Below are 10,155 nucleotides of genomic sequence, written 5' to 3' on the forward strand. Positions count from 1 at the left end.
GATATACCGGATATTTAGTTATGGAGTTTAATTTACGGTAGTCAATCGCGAATCTCCACCTTTTTGGATGTGTCAATAGATAGTCATTATTTTTCTTACATAAAACCACCGGGCTAGCATAACTACTTGAGATGGGCGTTATGATCTTTTTACTTATGCCATTCTATAATTTTTTCCTTATTCTTATACCGGTATGCTTTGTGGCGAACTGGCATTGAACCTCCGGTGTCAATACTATGGTTAGTAACCTGAGTAAATCCTGGAATATCACTAAATAACGAAGCAAATTCACTTACCACTTGTCGGATTCTTCGTTGCTCTTCATTAGGTAGGTGGTCAAGGTTTAACATCGGCGGTTCAGCCTTTTCTTCTCGAACTGCTTTCATCGTCAGCTTAAGGGACGCTTCATTAAAATCCAGCGTTGCTTGTGCCTCTGAAAGAAAATCTATTCCTAAGATAATATGTGCTTGCAGATTCTTTACTATGAAAAACATAACCTTTACTTGTTCATCCTTGATACGGATGTATAGCGGTAATTTACCGATGCACTTACATCTTTCTCCTTGCGCAGCTAACACTGTCGTATTATCCGAATTATATATGCGATATTTACGAAAATACTTCCTAAAAAATCTTTTGCCACACAGGAACACTGCGCGCCTGTATCCAGGAGTGCGGTGGCTGAGATATTATTCACCAACACTTCAATCTTCGGAAGAGTCAAATTTTTCACCATTACTGTATTTAACTTAAAGGAAGAGGGGTTTCCTTGGCCTTCGGATTTCCGCACCCTCCCGTCAGCAGAAATCCGTTTTAGTTTAAATCATTTTCCATTTCCATGCTTTCCTTCTTTTTCCACTGGCCTTGAGACTTTTTTCCTGGATTGCTATTGAACTGTCGACGTTCGCCGGCTGTTTTTGAATGCTCGGGTTTCCTTGCCCACTGATTCGCTTTGCTTCCGTAGCCGTGTGCTTGACTTTGCTGTGGTCTTGGCGCACCAAATTGGTTTCGTTGTTGATATTGGCGTCTTCTTTCAATGTCCGCCGTTCTTCTACTTTCAAACTGAATTGCTAGCTCAAATAACTTTTCCAGTGTAGTCGGATTTCTTAATTCAATAAAGTCTTGCACTTGGGGAAGTAACCTAGGCAAAATCACTTGAATTATCTCAGGATCCGGACGGTTTCCATACAAGAGTTTGAAGACGTGAATTTTTCTTAAAATAAAGCTTGAGAGATTTTAGATTCTTTGCTGATATATGCTGAAAAGTTCCGTTTCTAATTTCGCACGATCCCTTACGACAGGGAATGCTTTTACTACGGCAGTCTTGAAATTTTCGTAAGTATAGGTGAGACTTCCTGCTTGACCCAAGAGGCTTCTGCCTATACATTTGAACCAATTAAGCGCTTGGCCCCTCAAAGCGCTGGTAGCTAAGGTAACTTTTTGAAACTCGTTCACGGGGTAGAGCATGAAGTGGTCATCCAATTTTCCCAAAAAACTGGTTACGGTGAGTTTCCATTAAATGTTGCTTCTGGTTTCATCGAAGCGCGCATGGCGCCAAATCCTTCCAGTGCGGCAGCTGGCATTTCTGGATTCTGAGCCGCTTCTGCAGGCAGCACAGGTTCTTCTTGAAAATCGGCCATGCTTATTCTTCTTCGTTGGGCGCCACTATCTGGTTCAATGTTCCGTCTTACTTTCTTTGGGAACATGCACAGACCTGACTCGGAACAGGGAGCTTACTAAAGCTATGTTCAATAACTGTGGGAAGTAGACAAGATACACAGGAAGGGTATACAAAACCCTTTATTTTTCACTCTTTACAATAATTTCCGTACTTCGGAATACAGAGACCAACTACTTGTGGTCTGAACGTAAGAATATAAAAATATAACCAAACTCTAACTTAAATTTGGAATAATAAACGTGGAAGATCGGCTTTATATTAACAGGAAGCCGTATGTAGTACAGAGAACTGTTAACACTACAATACGTTTAAAATTATCACGAGGATTAAACCTCTGGCCTGGAAGGCAACTAGCAGCTGAGGAAAACTTCTAAAGTAAGCGGCCTGCTTCGACTAACTCCTTTCTCTCTCTCGCTTGGCAAAAAGCAACAACTTAAGTACTTGTCGTTCGCCAGACAAATTTTGCATAAATAAGTTAACGCTTTTAATTCTGGCCGGAAGTAGAAAATAAGAAGTGACAGTAAAGATTTAAAATAAAATAAACGTTAGTAAAACTTAAGATCCTTACAATCCATGAAGGGGGTTTCACCTTTGCCAGAGGTTCATTGTTGCCCACTTTGGGTTTTTATTATCGAGTTTCAAAATTTAAAGATAATTCATTGTGCAATGCAATTTCAACATGCACTGCCTGAAAACTTTCTGAAGGTAGCAACTCATCATGTTCAAACACATCAATCTCAGGATTTTCAACACATTACCTTAAGCATATATTATGTAAAATGGCCACCAGATATGACCATTTTACATATTTTGCTTTGTGAATACAATAGTGTTCCACCAGTATCATGCAGTACCCTAAATCTTGATTTGATCTCTATAGCTGCACGAACTTTTCTGTGCTTCTTATTATAGAGATATTCCCGTGATAAAATGGGAATATAATCCACTATCTCCCAAAGATATGCACGATGCGACAAAATACTATCTAGATTTTGTTTCAGTCCACTCCACATAAATGCATCATGAGTATTGCCTGGCCATTGTCGTATAGCATAGAGAACCCTCAGACCAGCATTCCATACCTAGAAAAACATAATTCCTAAGTCAAAAGAAAGTTTCATCTGAAATTTTAATACACAGATTTTTAACATTAAATATAGTTGATATATTAATAAATCAGTCTTTTTAAGGAGTTTACTTTCCATTTTTAACAAAAAATATGTCATTGTTTTTTCATTATTAAAAAATATGCAATAAAACGTTAAAACAAACACACACACACACACACACAAAAAGGAACTTTACAGCTACCCTTTTTTCATTAAATTGTAGTAATTATTATAAATAGGTGATTCTAAAATTTATTTAATATTTTGTATTATTTAATATCTATACTTCACTATAATTATAGTATAGATAGCTTTTTGTTATTATTATTTGAATAATAATGAAACATTCTTGCAGTAATTTGAAATGACTATAATATTATACTTATTATCATATATTTCTTACCTTTTCACCATTAATGGAAAATTTATTTTTCCGGTTAATGAAGACAAAACAAAAATTAATATCACCACACTCGCAACATCTGCGGTTTCATTTGTATGTAACCCAAAATAATTCATTGTAGGCTAGGTAGAATCACATTTGTGATTGCACTCCAGTTCTTTTACAGCTGGTCGAGAGAATTAACATCTACTGTATGTGGAAATAGCGAACAAAACAGTAAGAAATTGGAACAATTACCTATGGACAACTTGTATTCATAGCATTCTAAAATGAGCTTTTGGTAAAATTTGACCGCAAATAAAACAGTAGTAATGAACGAATGTTTTTTCACGAAGTGGGTCCAATACTTTCACAGCAGGGTTATTTCATGTATTCTGCAGAGAGACTGATGTATGGTTTGTTGTAACTGCTGTATACAAATGTCTGGCTCAGAATTGCACAGCAGTAATTAGCACAACTTTCATGGTGGATGGTATAATATGGAGGTACCAAAAATTAGTATTATCACAGTAACTGCAAGATGGCTTAGATTTCTAAAACTCAGTTAACACATTTCATGCAGAAAGAAAATATTATTCAGTTTCATACTTAAATCAAGGTCACTGAAATGTGGTAAAAGCAATCTGCTTAAGAAAACAGATGCCTCTGTAGAGGACTTTCTATGGAAAACTGGCTTTCATTCCCATTATACATGGGCAAAACCTATGTCGTGTAATATAATAATCTATTAGTACAGTAAATACATTTAATTTCTTTGTATTTATTTATGCCACGCTGCTTTTCGTGTAATTTCGTATGATAACCTTATAAGTTCATTTAATTCTGATCATGGTCTACGGAAGTAAGGTAAGTCACCTGTTGCGAGAATATCAAGTTATTAATAGTTATGTGAAAGTCTGCAATAACTTTTCATATCATAAGAGATTTACGAATGTATATATAACTTACATGTGTAGTTATTATGCAAGATCTATAGAAGTATCCAAAATTACCATGACATTAATAACACTGTACGAACAGGCAAGACATTATACATTAAGAGAAAATTAACTAATATTTTGGGGGATGAAATACTATTTTACACATGGGAACTGTTTAAAGAGCTGAGAAAAATTCATGCTTTTTCCCAGTACAGTTACAGAATATATATATATATATTGTTTCATAAGAATAAAAAGTAAAGTTAAATTTAAATAATTCTCATGCGCCATTGCTGCAAAGAATGAAATTTAAATTTAACAAATACTCTCTATTCATATAAAGTGAATTTAAATTATGAAATTTTAATTGCATACATATCAAAGATTAATTATTGCTGCGAACTAATTTACTATATCACTGAAATTCTGAGAGCATATGTAAATTAAACGCACGTATCTAAAACCATGAAAAAATATATAATATTCCAAAAATCTAATCCAAAATATGTACACATATATATATATCTCAAAGACAGGCATATGCATAATTTCTGTTAGAAAAACAATTTCTCCGAGTTTACGTTTTAGATTAATTAAAACAATAAATTAATGGTGATATTATTATTGCATTTCAAAATTCGCAGTAATTAACAATTTCGAACATTACTACGAAAAAAAAAAAAAAAAAAACGGGATGAAAAGGAAAGAATCCTGATACAATAACATTAAAAATTTGTGTGTTTACAAATTGTAAAAATAAATTAATTGTAAAAATATGTTTGGGGACCCTAATTTGTGGTTATTCATTGAAAATTCACTAATGAGACTTTGGGCCGAAAGCATTACCTTTGAGATAAGGTCGCATAACGTATAAAAATATATAATATTTTCAAATAGGTCATTTAAGCATAGTCTTTGATTCGGAAACATTTCAGAAGTATTTCAGTTTTCATAATCTGAAGTAAAAACAAACCTGCTTTTGCAGGGAATATCCATTGGCAGTTGCCTTCAGAAAAGGTTTAAATTCATTGAAGCAAACCGATTTAATCTGAATCAACTGATGAATTCACACTCCGACATTTCAAAAGCATTACGACTGTCTCTTAAATGCCAAGGAATTCGATCAGCATTTCTCCGATTTCTTAAACGTCTGAGGAAAATCACTTCAGCCATCTGGTTTACAGTCGCTGTTAAGAGTTTGCGGCAGGTCAGCAGTAGCCGCAAAATTCCTCTATGGTAGTGACGTATTTTCAGTAGGCGTGTCCAAAAAGCGTTGCACTTGAATTCGGTTTTGCAATGCAACTGCGATTAACATGACAAGCGTTCCATTTGAATTCGCCCTTTAGGGGCTAATTCAAGTGCAACGCTCTGATAAATTGCAAATGTTAGCTCGCAAGGGGCGTTCCTGCTATCGTCTGCTAAAGTCGAATTCAAGTGCAACGCTTTACCGCTCTGGTAACCGATGACGTCAAAATTGCAATGGGGAGCTGGTTTGCTCTCGTGCCAGGAGAGCTTGTCCGATAAACTACATCAATATCCAATGAGACTGCGTGTCGATGTAAACAAAAAACATCACTTCCCATGATTTCTCTGAGCTTATGGTCAAGTGTTTACTGCGTTGTAGTGTGGCGTAACGAATTGTTCCAGTCCTGAAAACGAAAGAAATATACAGACATGTATATTTCTTTTAATGTGTACAACATGTATTTAATGTGTATAACTTTATTTACTTTATCCTATAAAAAAGTCCTTCCAAAGTCATCTAGAGCTACAGGTGTGTGTAAATATATTTTACTTTTCAGACAAAAATACTTGCTTTTTTAAATATCAACCACAATTTTTTCCCATTTTCAAATTACAGCATTTGGTTTTTATTCTTCTAATAGTAAGTTTAGTTTAAAACTCAAATTTGTGTTATATTTTTATTGTTCAATGCAGATGCATGATTCTTCAGTGACAGTAGGCATGTTTACCATATGAAAATTAACTAGTTCTTGAATTATATAGTAATTAATAAGCCCATCTATGTACAAGCAGATAAGCCTGCTGAACACCGCTATCCCAGTCTCTCTTTAAATCCAGGTGAAAAAGCTGGCTGCATGAGTGTTTTCTTCATTTTTTCAATGTATAACATGAATACTAAGTTTTCCTTAGTCTTCCATGCAGCCATTCCTTCCCTTAGACATTCATTATGTGATGAAACAGTTAAGAGCAATTTTTAGATTTATATTGTACATCGTTGGGAAAATATAAAAATGAAATTAAAGGTATTTCAATCTAATACAATAAATAAAAAATTATATGAAACCCTGATAATTCTAATGTGATATTAATGTAATATATACATCCAGAGTAAAGGTTAATTTATAAATTATGCTTTGTGTTCTGCTCATTATATTGTGCATTTACAGCACACTTTCTGCTTCTTAAGTGAAAGTTTGGACCCATTCTCATTTGATATCAGTTATGTTCGAATTTATTTATTTCATAAAATTTCAAAAAACAATTTTGGGCTATTAAAAGCTACAAGTGCAGAAAGAAAAGCTTAATTTCTTTACTGTAACTGTGTCATGCTTCTCTACTGATAATGAAAGTCGTCTTTTAATAGGATTTCTTTCATTGCATATATTAATTATATCTTTTACCATGCTGGTTGCCATCTTTCATTGTGCATTCTTCAATATGTTTTGGTACTTAACGTATTCACACAAACACCTGGATCAGTTTGGTGGTCTTTATAAATGAAAAGAGAAAAATACTTATCAGGAGAAGTACGTTGTTTTTGCAGCTTGCTTTTAACATAACCAAACTAGCAATATTTATCTAAGTTGGCAAAATGTTATCAACATATCAAAGGCAAAAACATTTAACAAATTTTAAAATACTAATTTGAATTATTAAATAAAAATTATATGATAGTTTAAAAAAAATACATTTTCCACAAATTTTTGTCTAATTTTTTAGCACTTGTGCCAAGTGATCTGTTTTCGCTTAAAAAAAAAAATCAGAGAATTACATAAACTTGATACTGCATGCCTTGTCTATGTACCAAATTCATCTCATAGTTGTTTCCATTAGAAATTTTTGTACTAAAATGTTCTATTCCTTCAAAACTTTTAACACAGCTTCGTCTTTTGATGGTAAGCTCCACAAGCAGTATATTAAATCTGAAATTAATCTAAAACAACTATTCATATCTAAAATTCATTGGAACTTGAAATACAACATAAGAAAAACATATGAAAATGGTGACATTGCTTGAATGAAAAATTGTCATGAGCATGTTACCTGAAAAATTTTGATACATAATCATTGCCAGAGTTTGGCACATTTTTGAAAATTTGGTAACTTTTATTAAGGTGGTTTCAATAATATGCAAATATCTTTTATTCTTATAATTGCTTCATTGTATACTTTTTCCCTTTAACTAGAGTGCAGCACAATACCACAAGTTTTCCAGCCAAATGCGGTATGCATTTAAAGTTTCTATACATTTATATAAATTTTAAAAGAGTAAAATATTGACAAAAACTGCATTAAGTTTTCAACTCTTGTTTTGTTTTTCATTAAAAATTTGTTACCAATATATATAATTCATTTTTTTTAATGTAAATGTTTTTAAGTATTTGTAGGATAAAGGCAAATTACACTTATTCATTCTTTCTTTGATATAATACAAATAGCTCTTTACCTGAAATCAATGTTTATCAAATTAATGTGCATAAATTAGAAGTATGCATGTTTCTCTTAAGTCAGTTATGTTTCAGGAACTATCTTTAATGAATTGTATAGAAAATTGTGGACGAGGTGTTAGGTGTACAGGAACGTGGTATATTATAAACATGTATAGTATCTCATAGTATATAAACTCATAACTTTGATTATGCAGTATGCTTTGTATATTATTTCTGAAAGCATGTATATTTCAATCAAGATTGTTGAGTAAACTTTTCTTGCTTTATGCTATCTCTGAAAGCATGTATATTTCAGTCAAGATTGTTGAGTAAATTGTGCTTATTTTATGCTTTTTTCTTTTTTACATTAGAAAATTCCACACCTTCATCACGAGGAAATCTGCAATGGCATTTAGGAATGACAAGTTTGTATCTATTGCATAAAATCTAATGTTTTCTGGATTCTTCTTTTCCTTTTCCTCCCAACAGAAAAACTTTAATGGTATAAAACAGCGGTTTTCAACCTTTTGACTCTAGTGCACCATCTAAGCAAAAACTGAAAAACATTAATACTACCACTAATTTTACAACGATTATTTTTCAATTCCTCAATAAAAATATTAAAAACACACATATATATATATATATATATATATTGCCATTTGCACACTCTTTGTATAAAATATGTACACATAAAAAACTATTAGATTAAAAACTGATGATTACTTAATTCTCAAAATTAAATTTAATTAAATTAATTATTCACTTGATTATCAAAATTTCAGTTATAATACTTTAATATTTAATTTCTTTATGTCTGCTGTTATTTCATTTAATGGTAAATTAGGATCCACTTTTTATTTTGGTGAGTATTTATGTTTCAAATTTAACATGGAAGAAATCATTTTTCACACAAACAGGTTGTGCGAAAAGACAATACAAATTTGATAGCTTTATTTGAAATGCCTTTAAATTCTTTTTTTTGGTTCAGCCAAAAGTTAACAAGTGTGTCATTTTACAAATTTTCGAGTCAATTTCGATCAAAGGAAATTTCTGTTAACTATTCTTTTCTTTATGAGATTTTTGAATTTAATAGTTAAAATTACTTTGTTTCTTTTCATACCACTGGCTGAGAACCGCTGGTATAGATTAATTATAACAGATGTAAATTAATATTTCTCATACAAAAGAGTTATTTCAATTCTTTATTGCGAACATTATATACAGAGTATGTCTTTTATTAACAACAAGATTTTAAGAATTTAAAATAATAATCATTAAATCCTCTTGATCTATAATCAGTCTTAAAAATTATAAAGGGAAAAAAATTCAAAGTTAAAGAAATCAATATTATGAATTGTTCCTTTTTAGAGAAGTTTCATTGTTTAATTAATTATAAAAAGTGTTTTACATTATGAAATATAAAAATTAAGAATATTTGAATTTGAATGAATATTTTAAAATTTTCCCTCAGATAGAAGCTCAACTATTCGAAGCAGGAGACCGAAGAGAAAAAAGGAAGAGAGATAATATTACAGCTGCAGAAAAGGAAATAATTGAAACGCAGAAAAATATATTATTGTACTGTGTGAAATATGTGACTTGTATAAGCAATCAGTTGCAAATCAGTCTGCTGTCATAGAAAATCAAAATATAATTATTAATTTATTAAAAAAATAAATCATGCATTTCAAATATTGCAGTGTTTTTATTCTTGTATGTATTTCTGCAGTGTGGGATTTATATTTTAATTGTAAAATTTACTACTTTCTTAATTTTATAAAATTTTGTGATTATAAAAATTATTTAAATGAAATTCACAGATCCATTATATGACATAAACATTATAATAATTCTAATACCACTATTATAAGTCTCGTGAAAATATTTATGCATTTTACACAGCAATTATTTTTTTCCTGGAGGAAAATGGGAATAAGACGTGTAAGAATTAGTCAATGTATTACAAATTTTAATTTTCAGATATAACACGAAATGAATTAAATTGTTTTTCAATAATGTTAACAAGTTATATGAATGAGATGTGGTATTAAAAATTTCATTTCTTTTTATCATTGAAGAAATAACAGTCGATATCCTACATCTCCATAACAATGGGAGATAAAATTGACATTCTAATTTCGAAGTTCTAAAAATACAGAGATGACAACTATTAAAGTATGGCTAATGTCTAGTTTACAATAACAATGTTGAGTCGCCTACTAAAAATTAAGTGAATCAAACTGTATTTATTTTCCGACTTCTCTTTTTTTGGCTGAAAAACAATTTATTATACACTCATGATTTTACTTAAATGTATTTCTTTTAATGGCAAACCCACTGAGGTAAGTATGCAGTAAGTTATTAT

General features: G+C 31.4%; 1 long non-coding RNA gene across 3 annotated transcripts; it reads left to right on the plus strand.

Moving 5' to 3' along the window:
* The first annotated feature begins 5,427 nt into the window (after positions 1-5,427).
* Positions 5,428-9,484, plus strand: LOC118192769 (uncharacterized). 3 transcript variants are annotated; one of them, XR_015042783.1, is made up of 4 exons: positions 5,428-5,887; positions 7,545-7,582; positions 8,159-8,212; positions 9,262-9,484. It is a non-coding gene; the product is annotated as an uncharacterized LOC118192769 (long non-coding RNA). The 3 variants fall into 3 exon arrangements; XR_015042781.1 differs by lacking the exon at positions 7,545-7,582 and having other exon boundaries at positions 5,430-5,887; XR_015042782.1 differs by having other exon boundaries at positions 5,454-5,887; positions 7,545-8,212.
* The last annotated feature ends 671 nt before the right edge of the window (positions 9,485-10,155 follow it).

This window comes from Stegodyphus dumicola, chromosome 1 (genome assembly GCF_044657685.1).
Source record: "Stegodyphus dumicola isolate Sdum_Otavi_A_Nest chromosome 1, ASM4465768v1".
NCBI classification, from domain to species: Eukaryota; Metazoa; Arthropoda; class Arachnida; order Araneae; family Eresidae; genus Stegodyphus; species Stegodyphus dumicola.